Raw genomic sequence first — 15754 nt, 5'->3', positions numbered from 1 at the left:
GAAGGTTGCGGGGTGACCTCATTGCAGCCTTTCAGTACCTGAAGGGAACTTACTCCCAGGAAGGGAGTAAACTCTTCGAAAGGGCTGATAATAGCAGGACTAGGGGAAATGGTTTTAAGTTAAAAGAGGGAAGATTTAGGTTGGATGTTAGGGGGAAGTTCTTCACTAGAAGAGTGGTTAGGCCCTGGAACAGGCTGCCCAGGGAGGTTGTGGATGCCCCGTCCTTGGAGGTGTTCAAGGCCAGGTTGGACGGGGCCCTGGGCAACCTGATCTAGTAAAGGTGTATGTTTGGTGGCCCTGCCAGGCAGGGGGTTTGGAACTTCATGGTCTTTGAGGTCCCTTCCAACCTGGGTCATTCTGTGATTCTGTGTGCTGTGGTGTGAGCTCAGCAAGCATGGAGGAGGCTGCAGGCCTCCATCTCCTGCCCTTGTATCCATGAGGGACAGGTCTTTGTTGTAATTATACAGTAGGAATGCCTGAACTAGTGTTTTCAGGTCATTTGTTCTGAATTTGGATCTTTCCAGGCTCCTCACTTTTCAGTGTTAGAAGCCAGCTGTTGCTCCCAGCTTGATGTAGAGAGGAGGCGATGGAGGCTGGCAGAGGTCTGCTGGCTTAGTAGGGTGCCACCAGCTGTAGGTGGGCAGTTTCCATTTGCAGAGTGGAAGACTTAGGGGCAGGAAGCTGTATGGATGGATCTTGTGGAACAGGATGATGGCCTTGTAGGAAACATCTGTGACTAATCCTGGGCTGGATCCCATTCTAATTCTCTCAGAAGTGAATAGGCTTTGTTCATCCCACAGATGAGTTCCTAGTGCTTCTTGAAGGTGTCTCACTAAGTGTTCAGGGGCAGCTTACTCACGTGTGGACTCGTTTAATTTAATGAAATGTCCCATCTCAGTTAGTGCTCCATATACGTCACTGTTTTTTCCCAAATTGCACCATTAGTTTAAAGCAAAATATCTATTTTAAAAACTGAGCACCACCCCCTTTCTAATCATTCAGGCTTCAACATTTCCCTTTTAATCTCTGCTACTCCATATGAACAAATTTAGGAGCCTATTTTCTGAGTCCTTTAGGGATATTGTTGTGCTGGAAAATGGCTGTAAAATCACAGAGCTCTGTTTTGTTTTATTTCTTTATATGGGGGAACGTTCCTGTATCTCGTTTTACCACCTGCTGTCTTAAGAGTGTTGCTATTTCAGCTTTTTATTGAAAGTCTTGTGATTTTTCTTGAAGCCAATTTCCTACACTTTAACCTCTTTCAGTGAATAGTGTCTTTTTCAGCAAATGCATCATTGTAAGGAAAAAAAATCTACAAGTTTTCCTAATTTTTCACTCTTTGTTTAATTCCATTATGGCGTATAGTACACACAAATATTACACCCTGCAAATGCCACATCGAGATGATGAGATGACTTTCTTTCTTGAGCCCAGTCCATTGACACAGATGAGTGTGAAAACCAGAGCAGAAGTGTGTGCGTGGTAGGGGAGCTATAGCTATTAGCTGTGGCAGCTGAGCAATGACTGAATACCTTTTTCTGTATAAATATAGCCTGTTCTTAGACTAACTTCAGGAAACCCAACAAATTTGACCTTGTATTAGTTTTTTCCCACCCAGTTCCCTTTTCTTTCAACCTGTTCTGCACACTTTCCAGTTTGGGTAAATCTCTTTTAGTACAATATCTAAAAGCAGGCAGCGCTCCCTCAGAGGCTTCAACACCATCCAGCCAATGAGAAGGATGTGTTATGAACTGTTGGTGACACTTAACACATAAGGATGAGGTGTTTCTTCCCACTTTGCTTTTTCATAGTGTTTTTTTGTTCATATTCACGCTGAGAGTTAATATACCCTCTTTTTTTGTTGTTGTCTTGTTACTTGTTTTATGTTTTAAGCTTATTTTTCCTTCACAAGTATGGTATTTTGTATTCATCTCAAATAATTATCATCAAATTGACTTTCAAAATGCTTTTAAATCTTGATGCAAACTTAGAGTGCTTCCATCCCCCCCTTACTCTGATGCTGTTTCCCATTCACTTACCAGGGCATTAATGAAGATAAAGAATCAGGTTCAGGCAATACTGATGCATTGAGACTGTACGAGGTAGGTGGAGGGGATCCCACATGATGGGAAAGATGCCCAGTGCTCTAAAAGCATGTCTGTAGGATGTCTGCTCTCCTGGCCTCCCTTGTAGGCATGGCCATGCTTTCCTCGATCCATTCCCTTTTCCACCTGACCACTCAGCCTGCCTGGGGTGTTTCAGAAAGGGCTCTTGTAAATGATCTGAAATAGTTACTGCTCACAGTACCTCGTAAGACCTCTGATCTTCAGATCCATCTCTGTGCAGGAATAGTTAGACCCCTCATCTCATCCTCTTGGACAGTACTCCAGGCAGCCAGTTTCTGCTCTGCAGTGCCCGAGGTTTTCAATAGAATCCTTCCAAAATGTGAAGGTGAAGAAACAACAACAAAAAAAACCCACCTTCAGTACATAGCAATTATTTTACATATTTCCTCTTAGATGTAAGGGAGGTGAATTGGAGTGTGTGCGGGGCTGTGATTGTAAACCAGTATCTGCCCAAAAGATAGTTATGTGACTGCCTTGTATTACTTCATTCTGCTACAGTCTGAGCAGCATATAGATGGAGTATGCTTTGCAAGATCATTTTTAGAGTAATATTATAGAATATTCCAGTAAAGATTCATTGTTTTTCCTCTCATGTGAAATACGGGTGCACTAAATCCAAAGTCACTTTCAACATTGAGACGTTTCTGATGTTTCCTTGTGCTCATGATCAATAACTAAAATGTGGTTGTTTGTAAAAGTAATGATTGTGAACTTGACGTCGTTAACAAACTATAGATAAAAATCAAGACACTTTCATACGAACTAATACAAATAATATAAACTTGGTTATACTTCTGTAGACTTTGTCTTATTACCAAAGGAAAGGTGGATTATCAGCAAGGCATAAATATCCTCCCTTGTGGCCTGGGCATTTCATTCTTTCTTTGTGGTGAAGCCTGCAGAGTTTGACTCCAAATTGCCCTTTAAAAATAACTTTTGGTGCTTCTTATATCAGTCCAAAGCCTATGAATGGTGTTGTGATTGATCGCTGAAGGCTGACATTCATCTGTAATAGGTTCAGAAGCAGAAAAGAAGAATGCAAGTATTCCCCATCTTTATTCCTCAACTCCTTCCTGAAAAAAATCCCAGTGTGATTTTGAAGATAATTTTTGCCTGTGAATCTGTTATTGTCAGGAGGGCTGAGTCTGTCCTTCATGGATTATTCACATATGACATCTTTAGACCTCTATTTGAGAATTTATATCTCGTTCACTGCCTGAAAATACCACTGTGAGGGATTTTATCTCCATGACGAGTCCTCTGGGCTGTTTGCTGTGCGCTGAGGGTATGGAAGTCCATCTGGTTTATTAAGAAGCCGCTGGTTGTATCCACCTATACTACTATTACAGAGAACATTACATTTTCAGAGCGTGTATTAGTTTTAGGGATTTCAAAGTAGAAATAAACGCTCACCTTAAGGGTGATTGCGTTGTTGGCATGCCGTTCCATCTCTTGGGGCTGCTGGGCCATTTAGAGCACAGTGCAATTACACAAAGGAGTTTGAGCTGGTAGAGAATTTCTTTGCTGGAAAAAATAAGAATTTAATTTCTCTGTATCGCTTTGCTGCAGTTCTCCAAAGTGTATCAGTAGCCAATCTGTGATGCTTTTTCGCATGTCTGCTGCCACGCAGGCACCTATCTGGTCTTTAGGCACCTATCTGATGCTCTTTAGGCACCCAAACCTGTGCTGGGCTAAGGAAAAGTGTTTTTAGAACGTATGTTTTCAAACCTTGCGCATGACCCCGTGCATATGTGTCAGGGGTGTGTGTGTTGTGTAAGGAGGAGGTGTGAGTAAGGATGGGTAAATGTATTTAGGTCAGATTTGTTTACGATGCATCTGCGCAGCGGTTGGGTATGCTTAATCACTGCATTAATGTGCATCTTAAAGGAAATAAGAACAACTAAATGGGAGAAGGGAACTGGAAGTGTTTTAAATATATTTAGAAGTGCTGAGCAAAAGGTGAAACAAATATTTTCATATTGCCAGCCAGTAGGAGAAATTAATTCATATGAACGAAGCCCTATGTTACTCACGAGTATTATCTGATTTTTGGTCTCTCAAGCATGAAATAAAGGAAATATTTTTTGGTTTTTGTGTTGTTAAATGAATCAAGTGGAAACAATTGGGTTATTTAACAGAACAACTAAGAACAGTGTTTTTTTTTCCTGTTTTTATTCTGCTCAAGCTGTTCTCCAAGCAATCCTCTGTGATGTTTGTGCATGTTCACTTCTTCCAACCCGTAGTAACTAATGAAAATCCCCTGTAATGCTGGGGAGTGGCTTTGCTTCCACCTTGCATTGGAGAGCTGAGGCTTTCACTGCTTAACATTTGTCTTCCATTTCAGTGCAACAAAGTAGAAATGCTGAGTCTGAATTCATGGGCTATAATGTTCATCTTTATGACATTCTTTTTCTCATCATTTCAGTCACCATCCATTTGTACAGAACTTAACCTTAACTAAATCCCTCGCATTGGTATCTTAATGATGATGATTTTTGGAAGCACGGTTGTTCTTTCCATCCTTGCAAAAGAACCATTTGCAAACCTAATAACGTTGATTATGTGGCAGACGAGGGATGAGATCTACAAACAAGGAGCTATAAATTTGCAAAATCTGTTGGGTTTTTGTTTGTTTTGCAGATAGAGGCTTTAGCGTTTACATCTCAGTGTCTGTGTTGGGAGTGATGCTGTTCAGCTTGTTTTGCTTTGTTACGTTTGAGTGTTACCACGAGTTTGCCCCAGGCATTTATGCTAATAATTAATTCATTAATGCCAGGAATGGGTGGCGATTTCTTGCTCTTAAAACTCCTGCACAGGATACCTTGTGCTTGGAAATAAAGATTGGAGTCAGGGATCAGCAATAAAAAAGGTTCTGATGTTTAAAGCTGTGGGGAACATAACAAATTATTGTTATGCCCTTGGTAATTCTGAAAGTTCAGTTGCATTGATAGGTGTGTTATAAATACCTGGAAAATAAAAACCCCAGCCTGCTTTTACTTAACTCTTATTCCAATGTATGCATCATGTGAGACGGCTGATTGAACACAGGGCAAACAGTCATCACATGAGATCTTTTAATTTTGTAGTATCTAATGAGGAATGAGATTATCAATCTACGCTTCTGATAGTATAAGCCTAATTATCTGTATTAATTAACATCTCCAGTAATATACCTCAGGGGTATTGTTCTGATATCATTCAGACTGGGTTTCTCCTGCATGGCGGTTCTGTCTTTCATTTAGGCAAGAGTTTGAAGGTAAATGAGCAGAGTTCCTTTCCTCCCAAAGGTAAACTGGAGCTGCTTTTTTCTTTAGTGGTGTGTGATTGTGCCCAAGAGAATGAGAATTTGCATGAGAGGCTGGGAATAAAGGCAACTGCACAGACTGCTGTGCTGGTTATTATACCAAACAGCAGAGTTTCACCTTAAATATCTGCAGGTTGACCTCAGCAGTGTGTTCTGCCCCTGGGGAGCTGAGCAGGGCTCAACAGAGCTGAGCATATGTGTCCATTTTGGCAGGAGTCATTGCATGGTGAGTGTTGTGCATGCAGAATGACTTCAGTGACACTTGGAGTTGTTCTGGATCTTAGCAATGCTTTACATGCTGTACAAAGAGAGGAGTACGATGGAGATGCAGGGTTGAGTCAGGAAACAAGGTGACAGCTGTAAGTGTCAGGAAGGAGTATTTTGATTTCTATGTAGCATGGCATAATCAGTTGAATAGATGTTTCAGGGTGTTTTAGTTCCCCTGAAGAGTCAGATGTTGGCCCTAAAAAGCGAGGCTGAGTGGCATTTTGGGTCAGTTGTCTCATCTGGTGCTGGAAATAAGTTCTCTTACTGCAGCATCTGAGAGTATTGTCCCTTAAAATGTCACAAAGCTGCCGTTACCCATTTATCAGCCATCAGAAACATGGCTGCTCCCTGAGCCTGCATGACCTGCTGTGCCTTGCTAAGCCGTTCTGCAGAGAGTTTGGCAGCAGCTGGGAAAGGGAGAGGAAAGCCATCAAATTTACATATATTTTAATTATAATATTTTAGCAATCAAATTACACATAGAGACGATTCTTTTGTGTCAAGTAACGTTTTATTAGCTGCACAGTGAAGCTTTCACTAACATTTTTCAGTGTGCTTTGTGAAGGCCCGAGGATATCGAGAGTCAGGGAGTGAATGTTTTTGCATAAATCTTTCATGCTGTCCACATGAACTGTCAGATTAAATTCCAGCAATCAAAAGGTTAATGAAGTCTGAACTTTAAGCTGAGAATCACAAATTGATGGCCATTTTCTCACATCAAGCTGTCAGCTGGTAAGACAGAGAGGGAACAGGGGGAAATGCCCCCATGGCCAGCGTGAGGGTTTCTTTTTCCCAAGACATTTCTTTATTTTCATTGGAGAACCTGGAGTCAATATTCCCCTTCTGTGTTATCCCAGAATAAAAGGATAATTGCAAACTGCGTAAAATATTTAAAACCCCGGCAAATGCATTTGTTGAGATGTACCACCGAGCCTCCTTTTGCCTGCAGCAGCCCCTGGATTCACACCCTGAGATGGGATGAGATGCCCCAGGTGGGAGCTTGCCCACAGGCAGCAGCTCAGTTCCCTTCACAGGCCACAGAGGGAGGTTTGCCTGATTGAAGCAGCTCCTTTTGGTACTGAAAAGCAGATGGGATGAGTCTGGGCAATAGTCCCTGGCAAACATCACCCCTCGGAAGTGGTGTATGAGCCCTATCCAGCCAGCATCCCTCCAGCAGCAGCAGGGCCGAGATGTTCAGAGGGCAAGCGGGTGCCTTCCTGCATATGGCAGGCAGTGTTTGTGCTATAGCAGGTGCCCCTCACTGTGTCTACAAAAGCCACAATAAAAGGGAAGATGAGTAAGCTCTGCTTTGCTGTTGCAGACTAAGGCATTTCAGGATTTAATTATACTACAGGTATATAAATTCCGGAAACATGTTAATGCTCCCGTGATTAAAATTATAGAGGGCCTAATTGAAAAAGCATAAACCGAATTGAAGAATTCCTAATTATAGTTTGCTTTGAGGTGTTAATTTCCTCCATAATGAATGCATAATTTCTTGAACTAGAAAAGGGGGCTGCTGCACCAGCGCGTGGGCTGCAGATGGAATGAAGGGATTATCATAAATGCAGCCAGACAATTCGGAAGAGTAAACCTCTCCAGCCATGGTGCTGTTCTGCCTCTCTGTAATTTCAGTTCTCCTAGCACAGCGCTTTTCCAGAGCAAAAGGCAGAGCTAGGAGATGGTGAGAGACTTGCTTATGGCACAGAAAGAAGAGGAAATTGGGCTGGTTTAATTAAAAGTAGCCTTGGTGCAAAAGAGGAGAGAGGTGGTGAGTGGTATTTCACTGGAAAGGTCAAACAGTGGAACAGAAGATGCTGACTTTCCTCAGTACCCACCTTGATTCAAAAGGAATTGCAGGAGCTGATGTTGATGCAGGTTGAGGGTTGGTTTTTTTTTATTCCTCATGAAGGATTCACCTTATGTTTCAGCTTTTCTCCTACATCAAAAAGATGCGTAGCTTAGAAGGGAGTGAATGGTGAAGTATGTCTTTATCAGGCACAACCTCCTGTTGGATAAGTCTGCCCCATTCCCACTCTGTTGGGGATCTCTGATGGTGTTTACAAATGATGACAGACCAGCTGCCAGCCCTTATCCTTGGGATTTCCATTTTCTTCTTTTCCCACCCACAGCTTGCTTGTATTCCAGAGCTGAAGGTGCCGCTTCTCCCTGCTGCCAGAAGCATCAGTGTTTTGCACCTCTTGAAAAGCATGGTGTGTTCTCCCTGTGTAGTCTGGCACCTATTGATCTGCACGATGGAATAAAAAACTTGTTTCTGTCTGGAAACTGGCTTAATTTCAGGGAAATACTCAAACTCAATGAGAGCAGATGCAGATACACCCAGCCCTTGTGCAAGGCCCTGATTCATGGAGGGCATGGTAGAACCTGCTGGGAAGGGCCTGCCCCACTCTCTCCAAGTCCAGTAGGTGGCTGAAGAACTGCTTTGGCTCTTCTTGTCCTTGAAACTTACTTTCTTCAGGTCCCAAGACAAACCAACCATCACCGAGACCTCAGTCAGCGATGCCTGTTTAATGCTAAGCGACATCAACACAAAAGGGTTGTGGTGGTTTTTTTTCCTCTAGATCAAACAGATGGCAGGTGGTTCAGGAGGCAAAAAACACCTCCAAAGCCACAAACATTAGCTCCTGTTGCAGCGAAAGCCCTATCTGTCTGCACTCATTATCTTTAATCTGCCAGCACAAAATAACATTGAGCTGGAGAGATAGGAACTGGGCCTATTCCACGGGGGAGCAGCAGCTATTATGTCTAATCTGTGTTGCAAGCCAGGTCAGCCTTATGGAGATGGCTGAGATAATGGAACACGGAGCTTTGAAATGCCCTCTAGTTCTATGTTACTTTTACCACATTTTTTTCTCAATAAGATTAAACGGGGAATTTAAGGCATTAAAAAAAGTACTGTGTGTGTGTGTGTGTATATGTGTGTATATATATGCATACATATATGCATACATATACATAGGTCCATCTAAAAGTAATGCCTCCTATTTATTCCCATGGAAACTGCAATTGGTATGAAGAGCACGATAACGCTGTTTGATACAGCACATTCTCGGCTACAAACCACTATTTTTTTCAGCATAGTCACCACTATTAGCTGTGCTTTTTTGCTACTGATGAACAAGATTCTGCATGCTGTGCTTGTAACAGTCTGCACCAGCAGAGGTAACACGCTGTTGCTGTCTCCACTGCTGAAATGCACTACCCACCACCTCGCTGTGCTCACATCCACTGCTTGATCTCCATCACTGTTCACCAAGTGTCAATGAATGTCAGTGGGTGACACTTCTGCATGGAGGAATTCAATTCCACCCCTTTGCTTCATAAGCAATTCAGTGTCAGACAGTATTCTGTCAGACTGCCCCTCTGCTGCCATCTATCACGTGGCAACAAAATAGAATGGGATATTGGTGGGAAGGTTCAACCTCTGCTGCCATCCCACCAACATCTGCTTCTGATAGGCCAACATCATGAAATAGGAGGCATTATTTTCAGAGCATGCCTTATAATTCAGGTAAATAGATGCAGTGTTCTGGTGGTCTGAGCATGGAAAGAAAGCAATTTGTTAAGTATAGACTGAAGGCCAGAGCCTATAACTATTTTGCTTTAAGCACATGAATCCTTTGGTCATTAGACCCCGACTCTCAGTGCAGTTGTCTTCTTGACAACTGTATATGCTTTGTACTGCTAACCCATTTCTGTTTGGAGTTCACTGGTACTGCTGGGGTTGTTAGTTTAGTTTATTAGCTCAGCTGCAGAGGAACATTGGGTTATAGTTGGAACTTTAGTCCAGTGGGGATAGGATCAGTCTTTACTTTTAATTACCTTTTTCTAGTGTCCATTCCACTCACGATAGAGCTCTAATGATAAAGTTCTAATGATAAACGAATGCTTATATGAAAACTGTGGTTCCAAACAGTGTTAGCCAAGTGTGAAATCACTACATCTTGTTTCCTGAATTTCAGGGTGGGAGGACCATGGTAGGCTGGTAAATCTGGGTGTGAGAGTGCAATACAACGTGGAGAGACTTATCAGCCTTCTTGATGAAACAGATTGCATTACCTCTGGCTCTGTCTCAGCAGGGTTTTTTCATAGCAACTACAGCAATTAACATCTTTCTTTGCTTTTTTTGCTTTTTTTTCTTTTTTTTGACAAATTTGACTGAATTTTGATATTTTCAACTGGAGCGAACGTAGGCGAAGAGTTGTTTAATTTAAATGAGTGTTTAAAGAGCACACGAAAATAACTTCAAAATGAAAGATCTGGTGTAATAACTTTGCAATATGAGAGACTATTTCCTCAAGTAGCATCACTTTCATAAGCTTTATTTGTGTGAATGCTTTCTTGCAGATGTGAAGAAGCTGATTTCTTTTAATGATTGTATTGATGGAATTGCAGCCCAGTATTCATAATGGGCTGGTTTTTGGCTCTTTGAAATAGCCAAACATATTGCAGAAGATGACATTGTAGAAAATCTTTATTTCATATTCTTTTCCATAAAAACGTTTATTGAAAGCTGACCTTAACTTCAGCATATTGCGTCCAACATGGAGCTGTATGGAAATAGTTGTAACCTTTAATTGATTTTAATGGCTTAAAAATCAGAGCTCAGATAGAGAGAAAATTGCAGAACAGTGTATTGGGTCCCTATATGTACGTCCTAGATGGCTGTGAAACCCAGTTCATTATGCTTTGTAGATTAGTTTCAGAGCTTCTGATTACAAGTGCATAGGAGGTATTAAGGGTGAAATTTTGGAGCGTATGAAGCCGACAACTCAATTCTCAGGAATGTATCAGCACTTGAGCATTTTATTACAGGGTCGCAAGAGGAAACTACTGAGGGAATGTTCAGCATTGCACTGAAGTTACATGGTGTTGGTAGGGGTGGTGTGTGCTCAGAACAATGAGCTTCTGTGTCTGGCCTTGTAGGATCACGGAATGGCTTGGGTTGAAAGAGATCTCCAAGCCCAACCCATTGCAGCCACCTACCCAGAGCGCTGCTCAGGATGGAGCTTCCACAGTGTCATTGCTCTCTGAGTGTTACGCATTTGATTCCTGTGAATTTAATTAGTAAATCAATAGTGTTCTAATATTTTTGAGAGATAGTGAGTTTTTCTTGAATTTATTACAGAATCCCTTCTGTACAAGTTCTCCCGGACTGGAGGCACACTGCTTTTACTATTCAGTATTTAATTCCACTTCTTTATTGTTACTTTAATTTTTGAGTGAGCTCTATGGAGCCCTGGTGGATTTCTGTATGGCACTTCTGGCTTCCATTGATTTTAACCCAGAGGGTGGTGACGCACTGGAACAGGTTGCCCAAGGAGGCTGTGGATGCCCCATCCCTGCTGGCATTCAAGGCCAGGCTGGATGTGGCTCTGGGCAGCCTGGTCTGCTGGTTGGCGACCCTGCATATAGCAGGGGGTTGAAACTGGATGATCTTAATGGTCCCTTCCAACCCAAACCATTCTGTGATTCTATGAATGCTTATCGTGCACCACATCTAACCATGTCCTATTTCATTATGGCAGGAGAGGGTTCCATGCTGGCAGAATAAAGGCCCTGAGTTGTCATGTTTACGTGCAGGTATATTTACAAATATGTTTAAATTGTTTTAACCTGATTTAATGGAGTCACGAATGAAATGATGGTGGAAGGTGCTGGTGTAGGTATACATGGTCTGATTTCTGTGTTGCACTACATTCATACCGTCTGCCCATTGAGGCTGTGAATCAGGTTCCTGAGGGGGTTTGTGGTCTTAAGAGAACACGTTTTTACAACTTTGGCAGCGTGATTAAGAGGAAAGAAGAATTGGTTGTTGGCCCAACTAAGTATCACACCTTTGCTCCTGTCCGTGTGTACTCAGTGCCTTTTGATCGTCTCTGCGCAGCATTAACTCTCACAGATCGGTCAGACAGTATTTGGGTTTGATTTCCATGTGTTTGAATAACCTTTTCAGAAGTGCTGCATCTGCTGATTCTACGGAAGGGATGTACCAGGGAAAATTCAATGCATAGCGCACATTGGCTGCTGCATGCCCTCGGTCTGAGATAACACAGTGTCAGGATGGCAAAGCCTTGCATCTTCATGCTTTGCCTTTTTTTGTCTTTCATCTTTGAATTAAGACAGCTATTAGGAGGAAACTCACTACCCTTTGGTGGTATCTTGATTCCTGCTGCCTGTCAGATAGCCTGAAAATACTGTGTGCATTTGAACCAGAAATGAGAAGTTGCTGTTCTCTGTGGGGTGAGTTACAAAACTTGCTCAAAATAACCTGCTGAAAATGCATTGTGGCATCAGTCTGTGCTAATTGCCACTGGGTTTTATTCCCGGGGTGAAAATATTATTGGAAATAGTGCACAGTTGATAATATATTGGTATGTTAAATATTAAAATCAAAGGAAGAAATATTAGATCTTTATGTAGTGTGTTTAAGAAAATTCATTACTAAAATGGCCCGAGGGGGGATGCCAAACTGCTGAAGCATTGTTTCTTTTAAGCTTTGATAAGTCAAGTGAGGAGATCACTGTAGGGTTAGGAAGAAATCATTGGCATACTGTGTCATTGTCAGGGATATAGTGGAGATGCTCCTTGATGGGAAGCGCCGTGTCAGCATACCAAAGTGCACAGACCAGATGTGGAATGCTTTATGGAAAACTCTGATATTTCCTTCCATATCTGTGCAAATCATACACTCCAAACTGGAGTCTGGACTGAACACACAGCTCGATTCTGGACAATTGCTTCCTCAGCCCATCCTCGAGCAGCATAAAAAGAAATCAAGAGCAGGGAAAGCGAAGTCTGCCAGAGCTCAGAGATCTCTCTCAGTAGCTCAGAGACAGGGCTGTGATTTGGAACGTTGATTATCGCACTTGTGCTTCCACACTGAATAGAGAACTCATAATTGAAGAGATTACCTTGTAGATGATGATAAGAGCACATTTTCTTCCTCTGCAGACAACATTTGTGCTGTGGCGGCCATTATGGCTGCTGCTTTTATCAGTGATTTAGAACGGAGCTGTCAAAAACTTTAAAAAGCTTCTATTAAAGTAATGTGGTTTTATCTATATAAAACCTGTGAGATTTATCAGGGAAGCCTGGTTTGGCCTCCTTTTCTAATAAGAGCGTGCAGCTGCACCTCGGGGCACAGAGCTCTCCAGCCTTCGAGGAAGTCAGGCTTCTGATCAGTGCCAGATTGAGAATCCCTGGAGAGCTCTCAGGAGAGAGCAAAGCTGTGGATATGTGGAAACCAGTCCTTCATTGCCATTCATGGGGACAGTGCAGTTGCTGGTTTGCAGTGAGGTGGTTTGGAGTAGCTTAGCACGAGGACGGCAAGACCCCTGCTTCTATTCCCCTGCTGTATGTGGATTTGATGGCAGTGTTTGCAAATGTGGCTGGATATTAAAAATTGAAAGGAGGTAGTTAGTTTTACTGTGTCGTCTTCCAGTTTATTGGCACTGAGGTTGTTATACGGAATTGGTAGTTCCAATGCTCTGCTTTGGTTGTCTCTTTTAATATAATTTCAGTGTATGACACCGAAACTTTCTTTTATCCAGCTGGGCATTTTCAAGCAATGTATTGATTCCTGCTATGAAAGCAATGTTAGTTGATACTGGCTGGAAGCGATAGCTTTGAAGCATGAGAAGAGGAGAGCCCCAGGAGATCAGTTTTACTGCCTACCTGGTAGCCAGAATAAGAGCTAATAGAATAGCTTGGATACCTCCTCTGTATTTCCATTGCCTCTTTTCTTCCTTGCCTTTAGCTCTTCTTTTTGGGGAAAACACTCCTCTTTTATTTGCCTATAATCACTGTGCTGTGTATTGCAAAAACAGCTGGTCTTAACAAGCTGCAAATGGTTGATCATGCTCCACATCCCAACAGAAGTGTGGCTGCAGCTGGATCCCTCTGCAGGCCAGAAGGGCAGCTCACGCTCACAGAGCTTATTTTGAGCTACTGCCTGACTGTAACCCTAGGGGTCACAATGCATCACGGCACATTATCACTTCTTGTGAGCTTCTGCAGTAATGCAGACAACACAGCCATCATTTTGGTGAGTAATTGCGTGCTTGCTATCCACAATTCCCACATGGATTTTGTTTGGTTGGAGGACCACTGGCTTTTTTGTTCCCAGAGTGATAATCTTCAGTCCAGAGTGATCCTTGAGAGTGGCTGCTCTCTTGGCCACTTGACCACTAGGAAATAACAGAGAGCCTAAGGAAGGAGTGAGGCTGAATGATGAAGGTCACCGAGTCGAGCAGGTACAACACTAAGAGGTGCCAGCGCTGTGTCAGTCGTCGGTGTGAGCCAGGGCACAAAGGGAAGAATGCAAAGTAATGCCATCTGTAACTCATTCTGTGTTTCACCAGGGAGCAGGGTTTTTTATTAGACAGAGGGAATAATGACAGCGATGCTGGCTCAAGTACTTGTTTCATAGGAAAAGGTGACGGTATTTGATTAGATTAATGCTGTTTTAACTTGCACACAAATGAGACATCTATTAAATTTCACTTGAATGCTCCTGAAGGAGCCATTGTGCTTCCAGAGATGTCTGAATAAGATTCCAAAAGAATAAACATAAAAAATAAGTTAAAAATCCAGGTTGTTAAAGGGGTGAGTTATCGCCAGGATAGGAAGAAGTGTGCACTAATGGCTGAGAGGCAAAAGAGTATCTGTTACAAGGTTCTGTATGCATGTGTTGCTCGTGATAAAGATGAGCGTGTATGGCAATGTATTAGGTGTGAGAGCAGTCAAGGCAGAAACTGAGAATGTCTTCAAAGGTAAATACGTTCTCTGATTATGGAAGCAGTGCAGTTACCTGGCCATTAATGTCCTTGGTAACTAACCCTTCTAAACCAGAGAGGTCTGTGGGCTCCCTGCCTGCATGTGGCATACTGAGAAGAGCGAGGTTGTCCTTTCCATATAGTGAGTATGGCAGAAAGGAAGAGAGAACTTGTGGCCCCTATGAGCTGAAAAGAGAATTAGATTTGTGTGTATGTGTGTGTGTGTGTAAGAGGAACATCATCTAAAACCAGCAGAAACAGGCATGTATCATTGTATGCAGCAGGAAGCAGGCAATTTTTAGGTTAGAAAGCATATGGCAAATCCCCACAGAAATGTCCATCACAATTCAAAGTACTTCTGTCAGCAAACAAAAGCTTCCTTGGATTTTTGTCAGCATTGTGGATTATTGCTGCCAACGTGAAGGGTCAGAGTAAGACTCTGCATATAGTCTGTTAGCGAGCAGTGTCCCCAAAGGCAAACTACAACTCTGCAGCTGAGCTTGAGGTTGAAGTTAAACACACTTCTGCTTAAAGCTGCTACTGTGTCCTCAATGGTAATCCCTGAAGTGTTGCTGGGAAACGTGTTTATTGTTTTAGAAATCAGCAAGGAAATACCAGAGAAGTTTAAAATATTCTATTAAAGCCTCCAGTGAGCAATAGGATTGAGGAGAGCCTTCCAAAGTGCTTGCCAGGATGTCATTGAAAGCTGTGTCCATATGTCTGGGTGCTCCTGCTGCATTAGCAAATGTGAGTACCATCCTGCATAAGGACAGTTTTAATAGCAAGCAATTCATCCATCGGTCATATTGGTAATGATGATTTGCCTTTGGGCCTGGCCCTGCTGTGCTCATTGCTTCACTCTCACCACGGAGCGTGCCAAGTACCTGCAGCCCTGGAGTAGTAATATGTTCTGAAACATGAACTCGGTTTTGTTTTGCCTCCTGTCTGTGGGAAGGGCCAGAACTTTGCTCCACAGAAGCGCTGATGAGCTGCTGCTCTGCGAGATGATTTCCTGAGCAGTCTTCTTGCAGAAATGAGCCTGTGAAAGCAGGGACAGGGATCTGCTGCTGGCTGCCTCCAATCTTCTAATCGATCTCCCCTGTCCAGGTAAACAAAAGAGCAGCCCGACACAGGCAGGTGAGGGCAGCGCTGTGAATATCCTGACAAAAAGTGAAATGACTGCAGCGCTATCTCTCTTTGTCAAAGGGGTGAGTAATGTTAAGCAGGCACTAAACCTGCCGCAGCTGGAGCAGCATTGA

At 42.7% G+C, this 15754-nt stretch overlaps 1 protein-coding gene across 7 annotated transcripts in view; it reads left to right on the top strand.

The window, feature by feature from the left end:
• The window catches only part of LOC146757144 (receptor-type tyrosine-protein phosphatase T-like), an 88679-nt gene that overhangs the window by 53020 nt on the left and 19905 nt on the right, over nucleotides 1-15754 (top strand). The window lies entirely within an intron of this gene.

Source organism: Coturnix japonica, chromosome 24 (genome assembly GCF_054131305.1).
Source record: "Coturnix japonica strain WE chromosome 24, WE-NBRP24, whole genome shotgun sequence".
In the NCBI taxonomy this organism is placed as follows: Eukaryota; Metazoa; Chordata; class Aves; order Galliformes; family Phasianidae; genus Coturnix; species Coturnix japonica.
The sequence above is the reverse complement of the archived record's forward strand: the minus strand, read 5'-3'. Positions and strand labels throughout refer to the sequence as shown.